This window comes from Hypanus sabinus, chromosome 5, assembly GCF_030144855.1.
Source record: "Hypanus sabinus isolate sHypSab1 chromosome 5, sHypSab1.hap1, whole genome shotgun sequence".
Lineage (NCBI taxonomy): Eukaryota > Metazoa > Chordata > Chondrichthyes > Myliobatiformes > Dasyatidae > Hypanus > Hypanus sabinus.
The window spans coordinates 128070161-128095857 of NC_082710.1; positions in this window are offsets into that span (position 1 = coordinate 128070161).

The window sequence follows — 25697 nt, forward strand, 5'->3', positions numbered from 1 at the left end:
GTGTAGCGTAAAGATTTTTACTCATCATATATGTGAAGGATGTAAGGAATAAAGTCAATTTAATTCAATACTTTGCATTAGTGTATTAATATAACAAGGGACAGTGTCTTACAACCATTAATAATTCCTAGAATGCCAGAAGAAATGTTATCCTCAGAGCACTGCAAAATACATTTGAAGAAATGTTTGTTTTGACGATAGCATAAAGCCTAGCCATCCATTAGCTGTTTTGCTGAATATAATAGAGTAGTATATTGAGTACCATGCTTAATAGATAACCAGACTCATGTTGTACACCTTGTATCATCGTCAAAAGCTAAAATGAAACCTGAAGTTGCATGAAATCCAGGAAATGATGCTCAAGTTCACTTGCTGTTTTTCAAGTGTAACAGTTGTTTTGAAACAAACAGCGGAATCTGCCTCTGAAATCTCATCCCCTTGACTTCAGTCTCAGAGACAGAGTCCAATGTGCTGATGTGACTATATTGTGCATTTTATACAACAGCATGCGGATGAATTTCTCAGTAACTTTGCTCTTGCCTATCATTCACCAAAACAAAGATTTATACTGAGAGGTCTTTGCATTAGCTCTTGTGTTTATTTTCCAACTTTATACTCCAGGCAAAGGAGCCAAAACTGTGCATCAAAATTTAAACTTTAACCGTGATTTAACAAGTGCATCTGAGTCTCGATTATGTATTAACGCAAAAATGAGAAAATTTGCAGACGCTGGAAATCCAAGTAACACGCACACAAAGTGCTGGAGGAACTCTGCAGGCCAGGCAGTATCTGCGGGAAAGAGTAAACAGCCGACGCTTCTCTGAAGCCCTGATGAAGAATATCAACCTGAAACGTTGACTGTTTTATGGGCCACTGGGAGATTCCACTTCTTCTGTGAACAGAAAATAAATAGAATTAGAATTTATTTAAATCTTACATCCATCCCACAACATGAGGGAGTAAAAATCTTTGTGTTATGACTTTGTTGCAATGAAGAGACGTGAATTTATAAGTCCAATAGCTTGTCGAAAAAGTTGTCCCGTAGCCTGTTGGTCCTGGTTTTAATGCTGTGGTACCATTTGCCAGATGGAAGCAGCTGAAGCAGTTTATGGTTGGGGTGACTGGTGTCCCAATGAGCTTCCAGGCCTTCTTTCTGCACCAGGTACTATAAATGTCCTCAGTGGAGGGAAGATCATATCAGCAGATGCACTGGGCCACCCATGCCACTCTCTGCAGTGCCCAGTGATCAAGGTTGGTGCAGTTCCTGTACCAGCTGGTGATACAGCCAGTTAGTATGCTTTCTTTGGGGCCCACGCCAAGCTTCTTCAGTCACCTGAAGTGGAAGAGATGTTGTTGTGCTTTTTTTGCCACAAAGCCAGTGTATACAGTCCAGGTCAGGTGATGTGTATACCAAGAAACTAATCACCCTCCCAACGCAGACCCATTAATGTTGATCAGGCCAAGCCTGTCTCCATTCCTTCTTCAATTCAAAATTAGCTCTTTTGTTTTTTGGACATTGAGGGTAAGGTTGTTATCCTGGCACCACTGTGTCAGGGTGTTAACCTCTCCTCTGCAGGCTGTCTCGTTGCAACGAGAATTAAGGCCAATCAAAGTCGTGTCATCTGCAAATTTGATCAGCAGATTGGAGCTGTGTGTGGCAGCACAGTCATGTGTGTAAAGGGAGTAGAGGAGGAGACTCAGAACACATCCCCAGCGGGCACCTGTGTTGAAGGTCAGTGGGGCAGAAGTGAGGGCGTCTATCCTTACCACCTGTCGGTGATCCAATAGGAAGTCTAGAATCGATCTGCATAAAGTGGGGTGCAGGCTGAGGTCTCTGAGCATCTTGTCAAGTCTGGAGGGACTTATTCTGTTAAATACTGAACTGTAGTCCAGGAACAGCATTCTAACTTATGCATCTCTCTTCTCCACATGAGTGAGGATGGTGTGTAGTGCTGTGGCTATGGTGTCATCAGCAGACCAGTTCCATTGGTAGGTAAATTGTAGGAGGTCTCCTGTGGTGGTAGCATGCTGCAGATGTAGTCTTTAAACAGCCTTTCAAAGCATTTGCTTATAATTGAGTTGAGTGCGACAGGGTGCCAATTGTTCAGGCATGCTACCTTGGTTTTCTTAGGTACAGGGACAAGGATGATTTAAAACAGGAGGGCACGACACACTGGGAGAGGGAGAGATTAAATATGTCTGTAAAACGGGATCTCCTAGTAGCGACACATTTTAATTCAACTTCCCATTCCCATTCCGACATATCAGTCCATAGCTTTCTCTAATGCCACAATGAGGCCACACTCAGATTGTAAGAGCGAGACCTCATATTCCATTTGGGTATCCTCCAACCTGATGGCATAAACACTGATTTCTTGAACTTCCGGTAATGTGCCCCATCTCCTTCACCATTCCCCATTCCCTTTTCCCTCTCTCACTTTATCTTTTTACCTGCCCATCATCTCCCTCTGGTGCTCCTCCCCTTTCGCTTTCTTCCATGGCCTTCTGTCCTCTCCTATCAGATTCCCCCTTGTCTAGCCCTGATCTCTTTCACCAATCAACTTCCCAGCTCTTTATTTCACCACTCCCTCCCTCCTGGTTGCATGTATCACTTACTAACTTGTATTCCTTGCTTCCCTCCCTTACCTTCTTACTCTGACATCTCATCTTTTTTTTTTCCAGTCCTGACGGTGGGTCTTGTCCCAATACACCGACTGTTTACTCTTTTCCATAGATGCGGCCTGGCCTGCTGCGTTCCTCCAGCATCTTGTAATTAAAAGTAGAGCCATTTTACATTTTCTCAAAAATTTGCACAAATAGAATTAGCCTACGTGAGACTTTAAACAGAGAAATGGACTTAGCCTGCTCAGAGAGGTGTTAAACAAAGAAAATGAAAAGACTTGAAAGACGAATTTGAGGTTTGAGGCATGTTATTGAAATGGACTAGTTTGCAATTAGGTGCATTGCCCATCCTGGGAGTACTTGGCACAGACATTTGCATCTCTGAAAGTGCCCAAAAAATCATCAGAAACAACAAATTTATATGCTACACTTCCACTTAATTTGCTTCCTGGTATCACAAAACTTGAGTGTTCCCTGTTTGAGACAGATAATGTGCAGTTGAAATATTGTTATCAACTGAAAATTTTATTTCCCAATAGATATACACATACATACAATACAGATTTATTAGGACATCCTTTTAACTTAACTGCATTTCAAATATTGGTGGATGAATTTACTTACAGTGTTCTCTTCATGGAATTGATGAATGAACACTCAACAAAGAGAACTGCTATACCAGAGCAGATCATTTTAATTTGCCTGACCATATTTATCAAATACTGCAATCCTCTGCAAGATGTGAACCTTCCTGAGTGGATAAACGAGGTAAGTATTTGGCCTCTCTGCATTCTTACCGGCAAAATAAAATCAACCTAATATTACTGTGCTGTGGCTATTTACATATGTTACTCTAGTAAGATTCCAAGAAAACAGGGAACTGATGTAAAATTTGGGGTTAGCTCTTTGGAGTCAATCCAGATACAATAATGAAAATGTTGGATGGCAAGAACTGAGATACAGATGTTGTTTTATCATCCTTAATTTACTGCAGTGGGTTTGCTTCTGTGAACTGAATGCTTTATGTATGCTTTATATCCATTTGCTGATCAATGCTCAAGACCTTCCATGATTCTGACCTGCCACCTGGAGATACTTCCAGTCATTCCCTGCCACCTGGGCTCACAGATCTGGTTGTCAAAATCTTGCCAAGCTTGGCCACAGCACCATCAAGTTTTGGAGAGTGGACCAGATGATGGCAAGGCATTAAAGAAGTCTTGACAGAAAGCACAGCTTTTTTTTCTGAAGGAACTGTCAAAGATATTCCAAACCATTCATTGAAAATCTGGCTGAGTGGTGTCCTAACAACAACCTCTCATTCAATGTCTGCAAGCAAGGAACTGATTATAGTTCAGGAGAGGGAAACCACAGGTCTATGGGCCTGTCTTCATCAGAGGATCATATATAACCATATAACAATTACAGCACAGAAACAAGCCATCTCGGCCCTTCTAGTCCATGCCAAACGCTTACTCACACCTAGTCCCACCAACCTGCACTCAGCCCATAACCCTACATTCCTTTCCTGTCCATATACCTGTCCAGTTTTACTTTAAATGGCAATATCGCACCTGCCTCTACCACTTCTACTGGAAGCTCATTCCACACAGCTACCACACTCTGAGTAAAGAAATTCTTCCTCGTGTTAGCCTAAACTTTTGCACTTTTGCCCCTTAACTCTCAACTCATGTCCTCTTGTTTGAATCTCCCCTACTCTCAATGGAAAAAGCCTATCCATGTCAACTCTATCCACCCCCCTCATAATTTTAAGTACCTCTATGAAGTCCCCCCTCAACCTTCTACGCTCCGAAGAATAAAGACCTAACTTGTTCAACCTTTCTCTGTAACTTAGGTGCTGAAACCCAGGTAACATTCTAATAAATCTTCTCTGTATTCTCTCTTTTTTTTTGACATCCTTCCTATAATTTGGTGACTAGAACTGTACACAATGCTCCAAATTTGGCCTTACTAATGCCTTGTACAATTTTAACATTACATCCCAACTCCTATACACAATGCTCTGATTTATAAAGGCCAGCATACCAAAAGCTTTCTTCACCACCCTATCCACATGAGATTCCACCTTCGGGGAACTATGCACCATTATTCCCAGATTACTCTGTTCCACTGCATTCCTCAATGCCCTGTCATTTACCATGTATGTCAGAGTGGAGAATTTTAGCAACTTTAAATTCTTGGGTGTTACTATTTCAGAGGATCTGTCCTGAACCCAGCACCTAAGTGCAATTGCAAAGAAAGGACAACAGCTCCGTCATTTCCTTAGGTGTCTGCAGAAATTTGGTATGATATCTAAACTGTTGGCAAACTTCTATAGATGAGTAGTGGACAGTGCTTTGACTGGCTGCATCATGGCTTGGTATGGAAACACCAATGCCTTTGAATGGAAAACCCTACAAATGGTAGTGGATTGAGCCCAATACATCATAGGTAAAGCCTTCCCAACTATTGAGCACATCTAGACTGCCGTAGGAAAGCAGCATCCATCATCCAAGATCTCCACCATCCAGGTCATGCGCTCTTCTCACTGTTTCCGTTAGATACAAGATACAAGGGCCTCAGGACCTCCACTACCAGATTTGAGAACAGTTGCTCCTCCTCAAACATCTGACTCTTGAATAAAAAGGGGTAACGACACTCACTCTGTGGAAGACCTTGACCTGGAGTTACACGCTGACTTCGGTTCTTTGTGGAAATGGGACCTGTTCTCGAGGCATCATGACCGGCTGCTCTTCGATATGCCAAAGAAGTGGCCTGGAGGACTAGCGGGCCTTCAGGGTGCCAGATATTTTGTGGCTGGAGGCAGGCGGACTCGAGGCCGGTGCTGCTGCCTGGTGCTTTGTGGGAGACGGAAAATTGTAAGCAGCAAGCTGGCTGCCGGCTGTGTGCCCAGAGACTCGAGTTCTTTGGGCACAGAGCTTGGGAAAAGTGATGCCACGGACTTTTAACATCATAAATTGGCAAGCTGTTTTGCTATGTCTCCCCTTTCACTGGGAAATAGGGACACCTGTGAGAGCCTGTGGTATATCAAATTACCAGGCGGATGAGTAGTCTTTTGGGTACTGCAAGTCTGTGTCCTTCTGAGTGCTCAATGGGCAGATGCCGATGGTTTTTCTCTGGTAAGAAGTTGTCGTTACTTGGTTGCTGCTTATGCATGGAAGGGGGTGCTGGGGGTCTTTGGGGTTCTAACATTTACGATCATTCATTCTTTGGGGCACCCCTCTGTTTTTGTGGATGTTTGAGAAGAAAAAGAATTTCAGGATGTGTAATGTAAACATTTCTCTGACATTAAATGTACCTATTGAAACATGCCCATCCACTGAGATGTTCCAAAAACCAATTATTTCACTTTTAAAGACTCTTTATCTCATTAACTCATGTTCTCATTATTTATTGCTATTTATTTATATTTTCATTTGCATTGTTTGTTGTCTTTTGCACTCTAATTGATCTTTCACTGATAGTGTTGCACAATAGTTACTGTTCTATAGATTTGCTGAGCATGCCCGCAAGTAAATGAATGCCAGGGTTGTAAATGGTGACATATATGTACTTTGATAATAATGTTTACCTTGAACATTGGACTATTAAAGTGGGCATAAATGATGAAGAAAATTGAACCAATTAAAGAAACATTTACAGAAGAGATTCAGCACGTGCTGAAAACCTTGAGCAGCAGAATGAAAATACTGGAGGAATTCAGCAGGAGTATAGCATCTGTAGTAGGGAATTACAGTCAATATTTTGGGCATTTGGGACTGGAAAGGAAGGGTGTAGATGTCAGAATAAGAAGGCAGGGGAAATGGAAGGAGTATAAGATAGCAAGTAACAGGTGAGACAGGTGAAAAGGGGGGAGGTGGGTGGTTTGGGAAGGGGGTAATGGAGTATATGGTTGGGACAGTGATGCACCATCAATAACTCACTCTGAGACGTAAAGGTGAGATATTGGCTTTTACTGACTGGAAGAAAGAACAAGCAGTGGCTGACCACCATACTACATCCTGGAGACTGAGAGGCTGGGCTCAGGCCTCAATCGCCTTTATACAAGGGTCTGTGGGAGGAGCCACAGGAGCAGTCAGCAGGGGGCGCGTCCAGACAGGTATATGTAGTTCACCACAGGTGGGGTAGGTGGATGAAGTTAAGGGCTGAAAAAGGAGTCTAATCTCAGAGGATAGTTGACCATGGATGAAAGGAAATGAGGAGGAGAAGAGCAGGAGTGAGCCAATATGAATGGAAAAAGAAAGAAGGAACAGGTAAATATTTCAAAAATAAGTTTAAAGTTAGTCCCATTCCTTCACAGATCACTGAACTCTCTCTTAGCATTTTCAATTTCTTACCTTTTCTTTTGGTCACCACTTTACTTCTATACATTAATTCACCCTTTATAAAGATTTAACTGAAGGCATCATTGATGCAATGGCCTCCAAATGAAATAGCTGAATTTTCACTTATTTGCATTTTACAATTCTGCCAATAATTGTTCATCTCTCATTGCCCTTAAACTAAACAGTCAAGCATATTGTTGGTTCAGCAGTTATATATAGGCCCAGAGGCATATGGGATTGGAACCAGGTGTTTTGATCCAATCATCAAAAACCTACTGATACAAATCCTATATCAGTATCATTTAATTCTACCTATGTTCTCAACAACCACATTCCCTCCTCAAGATTTAGCACGAGGGGAATCTGAGACCAAGGCCTTCTGTCCCATCTTCAGTAACAAGACCATCATATGAATGGTAGAAATTTTATATCTTTTTATATCTCCATTTACTTTTCATTATACTTCCCTTGATATTGTGTAGTAATTGTTCACTTTTAATGATAACACACAACTTCACCATTCTGAAACTAGAGGCAACTTACAGTAGCAAATTAACCTAACAAGCTTCCCATCTATGACATGTGGGGGAGAAAAAACTGGAGCACCTGGGAGTGACCCAAGTAGGACTACACAGCACACAAAGTCAGGATTGAATTGAGGTCACTGAGGGTGTTAGGCAGTTGAAGCACCATTGTACAGAGCAGATTTCTTTCTTTGATGGAACTATGTGAACTAGATAAACTTTAACAACAGTCCAATAATTTTATAGCATTGTTGCCGGCACTGGATATTTTAAAAATTTCAGATTGATTTTAAAAAAGTCGAATCTGGTTAATTGGAACTCTTTGGGAGCAATATATTTGGCTCAATTAAGCAGCTTCCCCAATTACCCACAGTTTCTTGAAAACAATCAACATATTATGTACTTAAACAAAATAGTGAACAAATTTGAACCAAAACTATTATAATACTATAAGACTATGTATTAGTTCCTAATAGTTACTGGTGAAGAAATTTATCCAGTGTACATTGCCACTTTATTTTGCTGTAAATGAACAAAATCAGCACAGGCAGTTATGCGATTGACAATTGCATCTTCCACATCTTCATTTTCATTGTACCATTGAAGACGATTGTCAATAACTTCAAATTCTTTTTTGTCCCTAACTTGTTTAAATAGTGAAATCATTTCATTTTCACTCACAACCATTTCTAGCATCTCCAAAACTGAATGCTTGAAATTGCAGTGAGCAAAATAGTTCTGAATTGTCTTATAGCTTATTTATCGCCTACTATCAGTAACTAAAATCTCTACTTTTTGAACACAAATACATACAACTGACATTAGTTTAAAATTGTTCACACTAAGCACAGTACAGTGCCTAGCAACCATGCAAGTGACCGCGACTGATGCTAGTTAGAAACTGTTTGGTAACAGTATTGCATCCTAATTAAGCAGCATAGTGTCCCAAAAAAATGAAGGAAATCTTGGCTATATTCTTCATTAGTTTTTGTTCTTTAAGAATTGTCCCAAATAAGCAACTGCTCTATTTAACCGATGGCCCAATCAGAATCCACTGTACTTGAATTTAAATTCCCCAGTCATTAGGGATTCAAATTTTTTCACTGGACCCATAACTCTGACTGCTTGTCCATTGACTTAATAGCTCAAATTCCACTGCGCCTTCTCAACTAGGGCTCCCATGGATACCTATAGAACAGATTTAAAGAAATGGAAACAGTATCACCAGTTTGGAATAAGGAAGTCCGTGCAGGATAGCACAATGATGCAGCTAGTAGAGTCTCTGGCTTGCAGCCCCAGAGACCCCAGGTGTTATCTGTGCAGGTATGGATTTTTCCCAACTGCTCTAGTTTCTTCCCACCCAAAGACAAGTGGGTTGATAAATTAAGTAGTCACTGTAAGTTACCCACAGTGTGGAGATAATTGTAGCACTTGTAGAGAGTTGATGAGAATGTGGAGAGAACAAAAAGAATTAGATTAGTGTCAAATTGTGGACACAGTGGGCTGGCAGTTCTATAATGCATCTCTCTCTGACAGAAAGGCCCAGGACATTGATTTTTCCAGGAGTCCGGTCAAATGGAGATCATAGCCAAACATAAACTTCCAAATGATAGCAAAGAAGCATGGATAGTTTTGGATTTTCTAGTTTTTATACATGAAAGGAAACTTTTGGCTTTCAAAGACAGGATACTGAACAATCAGTTGTCAATCATTTCATTCACCTTTACATTCATGTACTGAGGAATGACAATAAACAATCTTGAATAATGGTTGCAGCTATGGTGCAGAATAAGAGTTCTGTGGGCATTGATCAGGGACAGTATATAGAAGCAAAAAAGAAGAAACGAAAAGACATAACATTTATACAAATTGCAGTCTTATCTTAATATTGGAGATGTGATGTACACCATTTTTTGAGATTCTTCTGGTTACATTGAACCCTGCAAGGACAATTAAAAATATATATAGTGTGTAACCATGAATAAGGAGTGTTGAAGGTGGATGAGAATTGAAAATACATCAGAATCTCAGTAATAAACAATGTTATTTGCATAACTTGCATCAGTAAGGAGGAGTGAAACCAGAGTAAAATATTCACTAACGGAGTTTTAAGAAAGATGGTCATAAATTTGTGATGAAGAAATACATTAGCATTTGAGAAAGAAAATATGAGTTTGTGCAACAATCGTGAAAACTGCTTCCTTTTTGAAGGTGAGTATGGTACCATTTTGAAAAGAAGTGCCTGAAAAGGTGGTGACAATTGAACAGCTAACACAGCAGTAGAAAGACTTCCATTTTCCTTTCATGACCTCTGATTGACTCTACAGGCTTCACACCTAATGAAGAATTTTCAAAGTGCAGCCACCAGATGGAAATATATCAGAAGTCAGATTGCATCTAGAAATCTCACAATAAATAATTGAACAGATTAGCTGTTTATTGCCAGCTATTTGTCGAAAAGCAAGTCATCGATGAGAAATTTGTTGATTCCCTTCACAGTTTTGAAAGATAAAAGACCAAATCCTTGTTGGAAATACCCTGTTTTCCTCTAAACACAGGCCTTCTATTTTATTCTTCCTTCTCTTTCCCTCTTATTGAATATAAATATTTGATTGCTTATAAGGTATATCTTCTCTGGAAAGACAAGCAACAATTGGCCATCCAATTCTGTACAAAGAAGTTGAAAGATTCAAGCATTGGAATCTTTCTTCAACCACTGGAGTCCTTCTGATAGAGAGTTCCAGGATTTAGATAATAAAAGGACAGTGATTTAGATATTTCAGTTTAGGATACAGCATGACTTGATTACTTGCAATTGGTGGTGTTCCGAAGTGCCTTTGTATTTTTGGCAGCTGAAGTCATAGGTCTGGTCGGCTCTTTCTGCTGAACTTTGCAGCTTCTATGTGCCAAGGTGGAAGGAAACGTATTTTGTGTATGAAGCAAGCAGATTGCTTTGTCTTGAATGGCTGTTGAAGCCAGAGTCATCAATCATGTGGCAGCTGGTCCACAATACTCCTAACAGAGGTGGAGAGGGTCAGCATCTTTAAATTCCTCAGTGTTATCAATTCAGAGGACCTGCCCTGAGCCCAGCACATAAATGCAGTTAAGAAGAAGGAGTTTGTGACGATTCAGCATGGCACCTAAAACACTGCCAATCTTCTATAGATGTGTGATGAAGAGTAAATTGACTAACAGCATCACAGCCTTGTATGGAAACACCAATGCACTTGAGGAGAAAATCCTACTAGAGTAGTGGATATGGCCCAGTCCATCAAGCCTCCCCGTCATTGAGCACATCTGTACAAATTGTTGCAGGAAAGTAGCATCCATCATCAGGGATCCCCACCACACAGGACATACTCTCTTCTCGCTGCTGCCATCAGGAATAAGATACAGGAGCCTCAGGACTCACAGCACCAGGTTTGAAAACAGTTAGTACAACCACCAGGCTCTTAAACTAAAGGGGATAACTTCACTCAACTTCACTTGCCCCATCATTGAAATGTTCCCTCAACCTATGGACTTAATTTCAAAGACTTTTCATCTGATGTTCTCAATACTTCTTGCTTATTTGTTGAGTATTATTATTATTATTATTTCTTTCTTTTAGTATATGCACAATTTGATAACTTTTGCATATTGGTTGAACACCTAATTTGATGTGATCTTTTTTATCATGGTTATTATTTTATTATGGATTAATTGAGTATACCACAAGAAAATGAAACTCGGGGTTGCTTCAATAATAAATTTAAATTGAACCTGGAACTTGGAATGGTTGCCTCATGGATGAAGATCTGATTCTGTGGAGTCAGGAATGCTCTTTCACTACAAGACATTAATCCTGATCAATTGTAACTTCTAAAATTAAAAATAAAATTCTAAAATTTTAAAATCTAATATTTTCAGTTTTGATAAACTCTTTTTTTCATGGTTGCAACTGAATGTCTTACCAGCATTTCTTTCTTATATTTCAAAGCTCCAGTATTTGTAACATTCTGCATTTGTATCAGTTCATTTTGTATTGGGAAACAGGCACAGAGAGAGAGAGAGACAGCCAGAAGGACAAAGAAAGGAATAATGAGAAAGAGGAACAAATGAAAACTATTTTGAGAAAAAAAATGCATGTGTAGGAGAGAGAGAGAGAGAAGAGAGAGAAGAGAGAGAGAGAGAGAGAGAGAGAGAGAGAGAGAGAGAGAGAGAGAGAGAGAGAAATCCTTTAATGCCTGATCTCATTGATATCTCAGTGATAAATATCAAAGACTAACAAAATCAAAATGCCTTTCCTAACTCTATGTTGGAATGTACTCACTGAGATTGGAAATAAATAGATATGCAATTACTTTGCACTCAACATTGTGGACTATTGCATCTGACCCTTGATAATGTATTTTCATATTTCTTTAGATCCTTTTCATACAAAGGCAAGAGAAAGGGAGTAGAGGGGAAAAAAAACATCAGCATTGGTAGTAATGAGTACACACTGTGGTGTTGCAAGTAAATTTCACAGCAACAGAATCTCCCATTGACAGGATGACATAACAAGACATATGCTAATTGCACATTATAACATGGTAGCTGCCACAAAATATATGCACTGTTAAACTCCACTAATTGCATGCTGCAGAAAAACTGTCACACTTGTGCTTCTCTAGTCTCGAGGTACACACAATTGTTCATGAAAACTTGTTTTGTACATTTTTGGCCTTCCTTCAATATAATTAATCTGTTTATTTTATATTGGACATTAGATCAGTTTAAACACGAAAAGTATCACATTTGTGGGAATATTATTCTACCTTTAGGAAGATAAAGCACAAATTGAAGAATATTTGAAGGAATGATCTTTTATCTTCAGTCTTGGAGAAGTGGTACATCTCCAAGACTTGACCTTTGGCTATTAAAATTTTATCACAGATCTTTGTGAGCATGGAATACCTAAACTGTTAATCTAATAGAGAATAAAGGTTGATTGTACTAAGGCATGCAATATGTCAGTTTCCCTTCTTTGATATTCTAGTGGTATTGTCTATGCATTATTTATGTCAGTCTTATGTGCTTGTGCCATGTTAACTGAGTTTGATAATTGTGTACTCATGACATCTAATGGTAGAATGTAGTCATTGCTGAACAAGGATGATATATCTCTTCCAGATACTAATTGAGCCTTCCCAAAATTATTGGTACTATATTTGTATTTACTTTTTTAATTAAACTCCTCATGCAAAAGAAGGAATGATAAAAGCAAGTCTTGATCATTACCAGAACAATAATGGATCAGGTTGAGGGAGACAGATGATGTCCAGAAAATGTAAGTAAGCTGGGTTCAGGTTAGTGAGGATATCTTTACCTTTTCCTGTTAGAATCACATTATGTACAGGTACTCATATGCATAGTGTTACTTTATTAGATCATAAGACATAGGAGCAGAATTATGTTATTTGGTCCATTGAGTCTGCTCCACCATTAAATCATGGCTGATCCTTTTCTTTTCTCATGCTCAACCCCATTTCCTGGCCTTCTCTCCTTAACCTCTGATGCCATGTCCAATCAAGAACCTATCAATCTCTGTCTTAAATATACCTAACGACCCAGCCTCCACAGCTCACGTGACAACAAATTCCACAAATTCACCACGCTCTGGCTAAAGAAATTACTCTGCATCTCTGTGTTGAATGGATGCTCCTCTATCCTGAGGCTGTGCACTCTTGTCGTAGACTCTCCCACCATGGGAAACATCCTTTCCACATCTACACTGTCTATGCCTTTCAACATTCAAAAGGTTTCAATGAGACTCCCCGCCCCCCCCCCCCACCATTCTTCTGAATTCCAGTGAGTACAGACCCAGATCCATCAAACGTTCCTCATATGATAACCATTTAATTCCTGGAATCATCCTTGTCAATCTCCTCTGCATCCTCGCTAATGCCAACACATCTCTTCTAAGATGAGGGGCCCAAAACTTTACACAATACTCAAGGTGAGGCCTCACCAACACCTTAAAAAGTTTCAGCATCACATCCCTGCTCTTGTATTCTAGACTTCTTGAAATGAATGCTAACATGGCATTTGCCTTCCTCACCACTGAAACGACCTGCAAGTTAACCTTTAGGATGTTCTGCACAAGGACTTCCAAGTCCCTTTGCATTTTAGAAAACAGTCTGCATATTTATTTCTACTACCAAAGTGCAAGACCATGCATTTTCCAACATTGTATTTCATTTGTCATTTTCTTGCCCATTCTTCTAATCTGTCTAGGTCCTTTGCCATCCTACCTGTTTCCTCAACACTACCTTCCCCTCCACATGTCTTTGTATCATCTGCAAACTTGGCAATAAAGCCATCTATTCCATCAGCTAAATCATTTATATACCCCATAAAAAGGCGGTCCCAAAACTGACCCCTGTGGAACACCACTATTCACTGGCAGCCAACCAGAAAAGGATCCTTGTATTCCCACTCACTGCCTCCTGCCAATCAGCCAATGCTCTAACTGTGCCAATACCTTTCCTATAATACCATGGGCTCTTAATTTGATAAGCAGCCTCATGTGTGGCACCTTGTCAAATATACAACATCCACTGCATCCTCTTTATCTATCCTACTTGTAATCTCCTCAAAGAGTTCCAACAGGTTCTTCAGGCAAGAACTTCCTATAGGGAGACCATGTTGATTTTGTCCTACCTTGACTTGTGTCACCTAGTACTCCATATCCTCATCCATAGCAATTGAGTCCAACATCTTCCCAACCACTGAAGTCAGGCTAACTGGTCTATAATTTCCTTTCTGCTGCCTTCCTCCTTTCTTAAAGTGTAGAGTGACATTTGCAATTTTCTAGTCCTCTGGCATAATGCAAGAGTCCAATAATTTTTGAAAGATCAATGTTAATGCTGCCACAATCTCTATTGCTACCTCTTTTAGAACCCTCGAGTGCAATTCATCTGGTCTGGGTGACTTACGTACCCTTAGGTCATTCAGCTTTATCAGTACCTTCTTCCTTGTAATAGTAACTGCACTCACTTCTCTTCCCTCGCCCATCATAATTTTACAGCTCCCTGCAACATTCCTCTTCATCTCAATGCTAAATGTCAGGCCATGAATACTGAGTCAGTGATCCTTCGTTCTAGAATCCCTGGCCAAAGTAAACATCTAGGCTGTCAGGCCTTATCACAATATTATGTTTCCATGGCCTCTCTTCTCATTCTTTTAATGAATACAGACCAAGCTGATCTAATCCCTATTCATACCAGAGAACTGTTATACCAGGAATTCATCTGGTGAATCCTTGTAGCACTTGCAATCTATCTTTTCTAAGTTAAGGAGACATTAATTCCACACCATGCTTCAGGTATGCTCATGCTGTAGACCCATAACCGTAACCGTAACCTTGGTCTTGCATCCAAACCCTAAATGATGGGGCCCAAATTCAAAACTGCGTACTTAATTGCAGTTGTACCTACAAAATAACTTCTTGTGACTGAACGTAGAACAGTACGTTCACCTACCACTCAGCAAAAATAAACTTGCTTTTTACATTTCCTTTGAACTTTTCTCAGCTTCCATCTAGTTTTAGACTTTTAAAACTGGGGGAAAACATCAGTTCACTATTCTCACTATTCTACAGTATCTTTGCCACACATAATCTTATAAACTTATACATATATGCTGTGTGGTTTTATTTTACTGATATCCTTTGCTAGGCCTCAAGCTGTGGAGTTGACTGTTTACAGCCACTCGGAGAGAGGCATTGGAGCTGGAGTGCTCCACCTGGAGGTGGGATGGCACTGCTACACTCAGTATTCGCTCGGCAGAAGGCAAGTTCCATTGTGGCTCAAGTCAGGACTTTTTTTTATTACTGTATGCCTATATCTTGCTGATAGCTGTATGTGCTTGCTATCTTTTACATGCGACGTGTGCTTTGTGCTGTGTGACTTTGTACTGTCTTTTGCAATTCAAATCTGGAGTAACACTGTCTCATTTGGCTGTATTCAGGGTATTCATATATGGTGAAATGACAAGTAAACCTGCCTGAGTAAAATAGAATTGAATTGAATTCTATCAGAACACTCCACAGCCTTGACCACCCCAAAAAGAAACAAACCTGGTATATCCAACCTCTCCTTATGGATTAGTGCACATCAACTTCTTCTTCTATTTCCAGCAGTTTAGACACATCTAGGTGTATTACTGCCCTCCACAGGATGTACAATTAATTACAGAATTTCAAGAAACTCAAATTCTCAAATATAAACCAGTCGCATGTAGAAACAGAATAATAAACTTTTCAATCAGATGGTGGTTCCCTTGGTGGCCAAACAAAGATTTGATAGAAAAACAAAATACATTTAAGTCAGACAGCCTCTTGAACAATATGCTTCTTTCAATTTTATATCGAGTACAACTTCTCTATGCTCTATATCAACATTTCTTAGATAATTCACCACCTAAATAATACTTTCCCTTTTATGTTTTTCCAACAAAAATGAATAACTTCACTTTTTATCCATGTCAATCCAACTACATGGTGCCCACTCACTCAAGCTGTCTAAATTGTCTTGAAGCCTCTTTGTATTCTCCGCAAGATTCACAATCTCAATCACAGGCATGTTTTGGAATACTACATTTGATTTTTCTCATCCAGAACTTTGATATATATTGTGAGAAGCTAAGGCTCAAACTCTGATCCCGATAGCACTCCACTAGCTTATGGGTACTGCAGTGTCATAAAGTCATAGAGTGAAACTAGTCCTTAAGCTATTAAGTCTGCACCCACCATTGCATTATTCCATTAATTTCATTCTTCTACCGTCCAAACATTTTCTTCAACTCCTCTCAGGTTCTGCTCATCACCTACACTCTAGGAGCAACCTAAAGTGGCCAATTAATCTACCAAGCTGTACCTCTTTTGGATTGAACTGCTGTGCACAGATCCAGCAGTCAGGGTTCAATATTAATCTCTGGTGCTCTTGATATCTATGGAGTTTGCCTTCTCTGTCTGTGACTCAATGGATTTATTCTGGGTGCTCCAGTTTTCTCCCATGTCCTTTGCCACCTGTATATTGCTACTACTGCTGTATCTAGGTGAGTAGCTGAAGAGGATTGGGGTGGGCGGGGGTGTTCATTGGAATGTGAGGAGAATAGCGTAATTAATACAGGATTTTTTCCATGAATATGACTCCATTTGTTATCACCTGCCAATCCATAAAAAACAGCATTAATTTCTATTGCATCACAAACAAACTGCTGGGTGAACTCAGCAAGTCAGCCAGCATTTATGGGGGCAATAAACAGATGGTGGTTCAGGCTGAGACCCTTCATCAGAACTCCCGAAGGGTCTCAGCCTCAAAGCATCATCAGTTTATTCCCCTCCACATATGCTGCCCAACTTGCTGCATTCCTCCAGCTGTCTAACATGTTAAGTTCCTTCAGCATTTTGTGTGCATTGCTCAAGATTTCCAGCATCTGCAGAATCTCTTATGATTGTGTCATTAATTCCTATTGCCTCTTTCCCATCTGGAATTTATTTTTTAATGCATGCAAGTTTTTTATTCTCAATTCCAAGTGCTTTAACTTCGCACCGTAATTGGCATTGGAGATGCTCATGGATACCCTTGTTGCTAAAGTTGAGACAATCCATTCAGATCACATTGCTATTTGACCCATTTCTTAGCTAAGTACTTCAGATTCCTCCCTGTGCTACATGCACCAATACTCCCTCTCTCTCTCTCTCTCTCTCTCCTTGTTTTCTCTTTCACCTGCTCTCCCAGTGCTCATGCTGACTATAAAGATCATATAAATTCTCATCATCATATTATCTATGGATAAACGACTTCAGCCAGCTGTTATAAAAGATTTCCTTTCTTCAGATAGCATCTCCTTTTTGCAAGATTGTTATTTATTTACCTCTCCTCTTTAAAAGAATACTCCCTTAAACTACAAATTTCAAAGTTCAAAGTAAATGTTATTATCAAAGTACATATTTATCACCATATACTTCCCCAAGATTCATTTTCCTGTGGGCATACTCAGCAAATCTGTAGAATAGTAACTGTAACAGGATCAGTGAATGACAACCAGAGTGCAGAAGACAACAAAACATGTAAATACAACTATAAATAAATAGCAATAAATAACAAGAACATGCGATAATGGGGTAAGGAGTCCTTAAAGTGAGATCATTGGTTTTTGGAATACTTCAACAATGGGGCAAGTGAAGTTAAGTGTAGTTGCCCCTTTTTATTCAACAACCTGATGGTTAAGGGTTAGTAACCTGGCGGTGTGAGCCCTGAGGCTCCTGAACCTTCTACCTGATGGAAGCAGTGAGAAGAGAGCATGACCTGGGTGGTGAGGATCCCCGATCATGAACTTAGACTATGCGCTAAGTCCTTGTTATCCACTGTCTTAATACTCACAGATCCACATACTCTTTTAGTTGGTTCCATACCCCATCTCAATTTCTTCAAGCACTTATAGCTAGGTACATGTCAACATTGAGGAGCTAATCACTGTCTGTATAAACCCAGTGATTAAATTATTGACTACTTATGTTGACACCTACAGTGCCATGTTAGTATATGTGGCATATTTACATATACTGGTAGGGTGCATTTAGTACAAAGGAGAGAGCTTGATGATATCTTTATATTCAGGGGAAATCCCTGCCCCCACCCTATCCCATTTTGGCATAATTATTTTCATCATCCCATGCTTCTCAAATCTTCTCAAATGTGTTTTCACTTTATTGAATAATAATATTGTAAAGCTTTATGACAGATAGCCCCCCCATTTCCATACTGACCTAATCTTGTATCTGACCAGATCTGTGCCAGTGTGTTATTTCATCAGGATGATATCCATTTTCCAAGTCCATCTTACTCTTCCCACAACCTTTTCCCAAGTTTCTTTCTCACCAATGAATAGACATGGTCCTGACTAATAACACAATTAATCCTCCCTTCGATCCCGATTATAATCCATTAAATCTCCATATCTCAGCCCAAAAGCTCCATCTCCAACTTCTCAGCAGACCCCTTAACTCACTATCTCTCTGTCTTTGCCCAACTTAGTGGGGCTGCTCACAATTTATCTCAGTTCCTATGATCCATCTCTATTATCCCTAGCTCTAGCCATTACTTTCACCACTCACATAGCCAGCCCGAGAACCTACTTTGTATCCTGCCTCTTCTTTCTCAAGAACAATATCATCAATAAACCCCTGACATGATTTTCTACATGCATCCATAGCTCTACCTTTTCATTATTTTTCTTGACCCCACCGTTTTCTACATATTACACTGCTGGAAAATGATGCTGGATAGGTAGTAATGAGAGACAAGTAAATGGCGGATGAACTGTAAAAGTATTTTGCATCAGTCTTCACTGTCAAGGACGCCAGCAGTATCCTTGACGTTCGATTGTGTCAAGGGACAGAAGTGTGTAAAGTTTCCATTACTAGGGAGAAGGTTCTTGGGAAACTGAAAGATCAGAATGTAGATAAGTCAACTGGACCAGATGGATTACATCCCAGGTTTCTGATGTAGGTGGCCGAAGAGATTATGGAGACTTGTCATATGAGGAATGTTTGATGGTTCTGGGCCTCTACTCACTGGAATTCAGGAGAATGAGGGGGTGACCTCATTGAAACCTATCGAATTTTGAATGGCCTCAATAGAGTGGATGTGGAGAGGATGATTTCTATGGTGGGAGAATTCTAAGACCAGAGGACACAGCCTCAAAATAAAGCGCATCCTTTTAGAACAGAGATTAGGAGGAATTTCTTTAGCCAGAAAGCAGTGAATCTGTGGAATTTGTTGCCACAGGGGGCTGTCATTGGGTATATTTAAGGCAGAGGCTGATAGCTTCTTGATTAGTCAGGACATAATAGGATATGGGGGAAAGGCAGGAGATTGGGGCTGAGGGGGAAAATTGAGCAGCCATGATGAAATGGCAGAGCAGACTCGATGGGCCAAACAGCTTAAATCTGCTCCTATATCTTATAGTATTAAAACTGCTATTTCTCAGACTTTCTTCTGAACATTAAGTTCCATGACCCCCTTTGGCAAACACTGATATATCTAAACCAAAATTACCTTTAGTCTTACCCTAGTCTCTGTATCTTTATCATTCAATTCTCGTTCTTAACATTCACCTTAGGCCAAATTAGAACATCAGCCTTGCACAAAATTTCCAGCTCCCATATTCAAGATGCAGGATTGTTAATGCCACTTCCAGTACACAAGTGCAAAGGAGAACAAAGTAATTGTTACTCAGGATCTGATGCAGAATGAATAAAACACAATATGATAAAGAAAACAATAATAAAAACACAATAAATATATAAGATAGCTTACATATAAAGATTGATTGGATGTAGTAAATTTTGCATCGGTCTTCACTGTGGAAGACACTAATAGTATGCCTGATGTTATAGTGTGTGAAGGAAGAGAAGTGGGTGCAGTTACTATTGCAAGAGAGAAGGTGCTCAAAAAGCTGAAAGAGCTAAAAGTACATAAGTCACCCGGACCAAATGAACTGCACCCTAGGGATTGTGGTGGCATTAGTAATGATCTTTGAAAAGCCATTGGACTCTGGCATGGTGCCAGAGGACTGGAAAATTGCAAATATCACTCCACTCTTTAAGAAAGGAAGAAGGTAGCACCAAGGAAATTGTAGACCAGTTAGCACGACCTCAGTGTTTGGGAAGATGTTATAGTCAATCGTTAAGGACGAGGCGATGAAGTGCTTGGTGACACAGGACAAGATAGTACTAAGTCAGCATAGTTTCCTTCAGGGACAATCCTACCTGATAAACTTGTTGGAATTAAAGGATAGAGGTGCATCCATTTTAAAAAAGATCTGGAGAAATTTCTTTAGCCAGAGGATGGTGAATTTGTGGAATTTATTACCACAGGCAGATGTGGAGGCCAGGTCATTGGGTATATTTCAGGCAGAGCTTGACAGGTTCTTGATTGGAGATGGCCTCAAAGTTTGTGGGGAGAAGGCTGGGGAGTAAGGCTGAGGAGGGGAAAAAATGATCAGCAATGATAGATTCCTGATTGATTGGGGCATTAGGGAATATGGTGAGAGGGCTGGGGATTGAGGTTGAATGGGATCTGGGGTCAGCCATGTTGAAGAGGTGGAGCGGACTCAGTGGGTTAAATGGTCTAATGCTGTTCCAATGTCTAATGGTCTTATGGTGTAATTTTATGTCAAGCTGATGGTGTAGCAGCATCAGCACAGGACTTCGAGGCAGGTGGTCCTGGGTTCGAATTGGCCTGCTTCTAGTATGCCTTCCATCCGTGCTGGGTAGAGCATTGAGGTAGCAAATCAGCCTCGTAAAAAATTGGACAAATGCTAAAGAAACAGCAGGGTTGTTGCCAATGTGCCATAAAGCGCAAAGAGGAATACCATATTCATTTTATATAAATTATGTTTCTGTACACAGAGAAGCATTATCCTAAATCAGAAACACTGGCTCAAAGCTTCAGCAATAAAATGCTTTCAAAACCTTACTCAAAATGTCAAGTGTTCTTGAGATGAGTGAGCAGGTGACAACGGTGCTTTATCTGCATTAAACATAGTACAGGCAGTTTCTCTGGAAATGGTGTCAGTGAACAGACACTGAAGGTTAACTATGACAAGGCTGGGACTTTGTCACAGAGAATACATAATTTTTGCCAATGTTGTTAGTCTCCCTGTGAGCTCTATGTCTACAGAGAGAAATACAATCTCAGTGTATTTTGAACTAGCCTCACTGCCTTATGTTGTAGGAGTGGTCACATTGCTTATCAATGAAACTTCATTATAGGTAGAATTAAGAAACAATTACGTGCTCCTGGCACTCCAACATTGTTTCCACTGAGGAAAGCTCCCTCATAGGAGTCCAAGGTTAATGAACTGAAATCAAAACACAAAGCTGTACTTGTTCTTTGTTTGCAATGGTATTTCCAGGTATGGTTGTACGTACAGTGTACAGTTTTCTCTGGCTTTACTCCCATTGGTCAATGTTTATGTCACAACAAGGACTGTTTTGACACTTAGTTCCAAACTTCCTGTGACAAAATCTTTGACCTATGCATAACATTCAAAACGTTCCTCAAATGAAGCCTACTTTTCCTGTGTCAAGGGAAAATAAACAACACTGATCTGTCTGCATTATCTGTGGTATCAACAGTCCCTCGGGAAATGATGCCAGAGATTAGTTCCTGAAGGCCAAAGTCTTTCCCCAGTATTACTAGCTATCAACCCATGCCAAGGACAATTTGAGAAGAGATCCACCTCAGCACACCATCAATGCTAAATGCAAATATGTGAAGGCTGACAGGATTTGTTCTTTGTTTCTGGCCCAATTAGTTCATGCATTAGGAGAACCACGGTTAGCAAGAACCGTTGTTTCTCATCTAAATTGCAATGAAAGGAGATTGCTTCAGTGCTATGGGATTATTGCTAATTTTTGACCTGACAGAATACAGACAGGATTTTAAAGTTACCATTTGACATTTGTTGCTATTTCAGGATATTATCATTTTAAATCAACTCACTTGCTTTGCAAAAAACCAAAAGGGCAGCTTTATCTAAGTGCTTTGGCCAGATGTGAGTGCCAGAGGTTAATGTCTCAGAGAATGGAAAGATGGTCTTTGATTATTAGTCATTTATTTTCAGATACCATTTTACTTAAAACTTCACCCTTTTTAAACCAGTTCTAGTTTGCAAGTCACGCTGGAAGCATCGACTGATGATTAAAAACTATTCGGAAGAAAGTTTCTTCAATGATTTTAGTGATAAATGCCAGCAAGATGTTAACAATGAATTCTAGTGAATTGTTGTCTGAGATAGAAGTGCAGCCATTTCAATTATCCTGACATGAATAAGTTATAGCATTTTGCATTTGCAGCAGTTCCTTTGATAAATATTTTGTCCAAATGAAAAGCTAAATTGATGGCATTTGACAGAACAGTCACAAATAAAGAAAACAAATCACTCAAGAAATCAAATTGCTGTTGACATTTCTTACTTAATTTGCTGCTTTAAAAGAAAGCAAGTTGATAAACACAAGAGTAAATTTCATAAATTATATTTTGTATTTCAAAACAAAAAGAATTGCACTGCATTGAGAAGAGTGGTCTCTTTTGTACTTACAAACCGACCTAGAATTTATCTCACGCAGCACAATATCAAAATGATGATTGTTTCTAGCCAAGCACCAAAGCTTATTGTGGGTACTCCCAGTAGATAATATGCTAAAGCATGGTGGTTAATGGACATGCACACTGACATCGTGAGGTGTGAAATACATTTTGAACTCACTGTTGCAAAGGCATTTGTGCAGTGGGCCATCCTTGCAGAAACAGGTCACAAGACAACTTCAGATTCTGCCTTACATTGTTAAAATCACCCTTCCTTAATTTAGGATCTTAACTTTGGAGTGAAGCTAGTCTTTTTGAATGACTTTGGGAGGGAAGGGTTAAATTGTGAGTGAAATGGGTGAAAGGACAGCACAACATCACAGACAGAAAAATCCACACTGTGCTTTAACTGCTCTACGTTTTTTTATATTCCACATAACTTGAAAGTTACTGAACTGTGATCACTGTATCCAAAGCATACCCGCACCTTGGTAATTGGAATACAGTATGAATAAAGGGGGCCTTTTCTTGTTGGCTGTTGGCTGCTGGTGACTAGTGGTATTCTGCAGGAGTCGATGTTGGGACCACTTCTTTTCATGTTATGAGTCAATGATCTAGATGATGTAATTGATAGCTTTGTGAGCAACTTTGCAGGCAATACAAAGATAGATGGGGAGCAAGTAGTGTGAAGGAAGCAGGGAGTCTGCAGAAGGACTTAGAGAGATTAGAAGAATGCACAAAGAAGTGGTAGATGGAATACAGTGTACGGAAGTGTAACTTCACACTCTTTGGTAGAAGGAATAGAAGTGTAAACTATTTTCTGAACGGGGAGCAAAATCATAAATCAGAGGTACAAAGGAAGTGTTTAATGCATTGTAGACTTTACAAAGCATTGGTCAAACCACATGTGTACTATAGCGAACTGTTTTAGGTACCTTATCTGAGAAAGGATATGTTAGCATTGGAAATGCTGCAGAAGAGATACACGAGATGAGCCGAAGAATGTTTGATGACTCTGAGCCAGTACTCACTGTAATACATAAAAATGAGGGGGAGATGAAACGTATTCACTATTGAAAGACCTGAATGGAGTGGAAGTGGAGAGGATGTTTCCTATAGTAGGGGAGTCTAGGATCCAATGGCACAGCCTCAGAATACAAGGATGTTATTTTAGAACAGAAAATATGAAGAAATACTTTAACCAGAGGCTGGTGAATCTGTTCAGTTAATTACTACAAACAACTGTAGAGGCCAAGTCATTGTTTATATGTAAGTTGGAGGTTGATAGGCTCTTGATTAGTAAGGGCATCAAAGATTGTGGGGGAGAAGGCAAGAGAATAGGTTTGAGAGAGGTGATAAACCTACCCTGTTGGTATGGCAGTGCAGAATCGATGTGCTGAATGGCCTAATTCTGCTCCTATACAGTATGTCATGGTCTTCTGGTCTTACACAGAGAATTGCCCATCCTCACTCTGTCAGATCTGTTTGGTTACCACCCCTCTCCGAGGAGGACTTTATATATTGCATTAAAAAAGCTTCTTAAGTGCATTTTACAAATATCCCTCCATCTAAGCCCACTGCACTAAAACAATCCCATCAATGGTGCAAATGTTAAAATCCCCCATCACTACAACCTTGTTGTTCTTATTGAACAACAAACAATCCGCGAGAGGAACTCAGCAGTTCGGGCAGCATCTGCGGAGGAAAGGTGATAGTAGTGAGAAGAGGGCATAGTTTGGATGGTGGGGGTCTTTGATGATGGATACTTCTTTCTTGTGCCAGAAATCTATATAAATGTTCTCAATGATGAGGAGGACTCCCCTGTGATGGATTGGCTATATCCACCACTTTATGCAGCCTTTTCTGTTCCTGGATGTTGCTGTTTCCAGAACAGACTGTGATGTAGCCAGTAAGGATCCTCGCATCCACTGTGCAGAATGTGTGGACTCATGCTGACAGATCACCCATCTAACTTGTGAGTCTCCTTGCTTTAGATCAGCGTTGTCCAGAGGAGATGCTGATGACCCAAAGTCCAGAAGTCCTCACCAGTTCCTTAGTCGCATATTAAGTTGTCCCACCTTCCTATTCCTACACTCACTTGCTCTTGGCACAGGGAATAAATGCTGCAATTACAACTGAGAGATAGGCAGATGCAGAAATGATCAGCAACATACACAAAATGCTGAAACAACTCAGCATGTCAGGCAGCATCAATCAAGGGAAATAACTGGTCAACATTTCTTGCCAAGACCTTTCATCAGGACTCAAAAGGAAGGGAGCATAAATCAAACTGTCTACATCCTGCTTTTCATCGATCTTCCTGACTACCTGTGGTGCGTGGCCAAGTGGTTAAGGCATTAGACTAGCGAACTGAAGGTCGTGAGTTCGAGCCTCAGCTGAGGCAGCGTGTTGTGTCCTTGTGCAAGGCACTCAACCACACACTGCTCCAGTCCACCCAGCTGAAAATGGGTACCGGCAAAATGCTGGGGGTTAACCTCACAATAGACTGGCGTCCTATCCAGGGGGGAGTCTCGTACTCTCAGTCGCTTCACTCCACGGAAACCTGCATAAGCACCGGGCTGATGAGGCTCAGGACAGACTTTAACTTTTAACTTCCTGACTACATAAATTCCCTCTTTGCTAAACTTTGTGATCATTTTTACCTGTGTTATTAGTACCAACATGGACTACAACTGCTAGCTTCTAATCCTTCGCTTTTAAAATGCTAAGGACCCTCTCAGACATATCCTTGGAGCTGACTACATACCACCTTGGACACTCACTTGCTCACAGCTACAGAAATATCTGCTTGTCTCCTTCACCAGTGACAGCTGGGTGGAATGGTCATGTGGGATTATTAAAGAAGAGTGACATGAAAACCTGCAGATCCTCCTCTTCCACCGGCTCCTTACTCATGTACTTAGCTGTCCTGTTTTACTATTCCTAGACACAATAGCCTGTGGCACAGAGCAAACACTTAGTCTCATTGCATTTGTGTTGAAGAGCAGCCATTAATGTCAGCCACACTACTGCTCAGTAAAGTGTGCCAGAATATGATCTTTTTATCAGAATTGACAACTAAA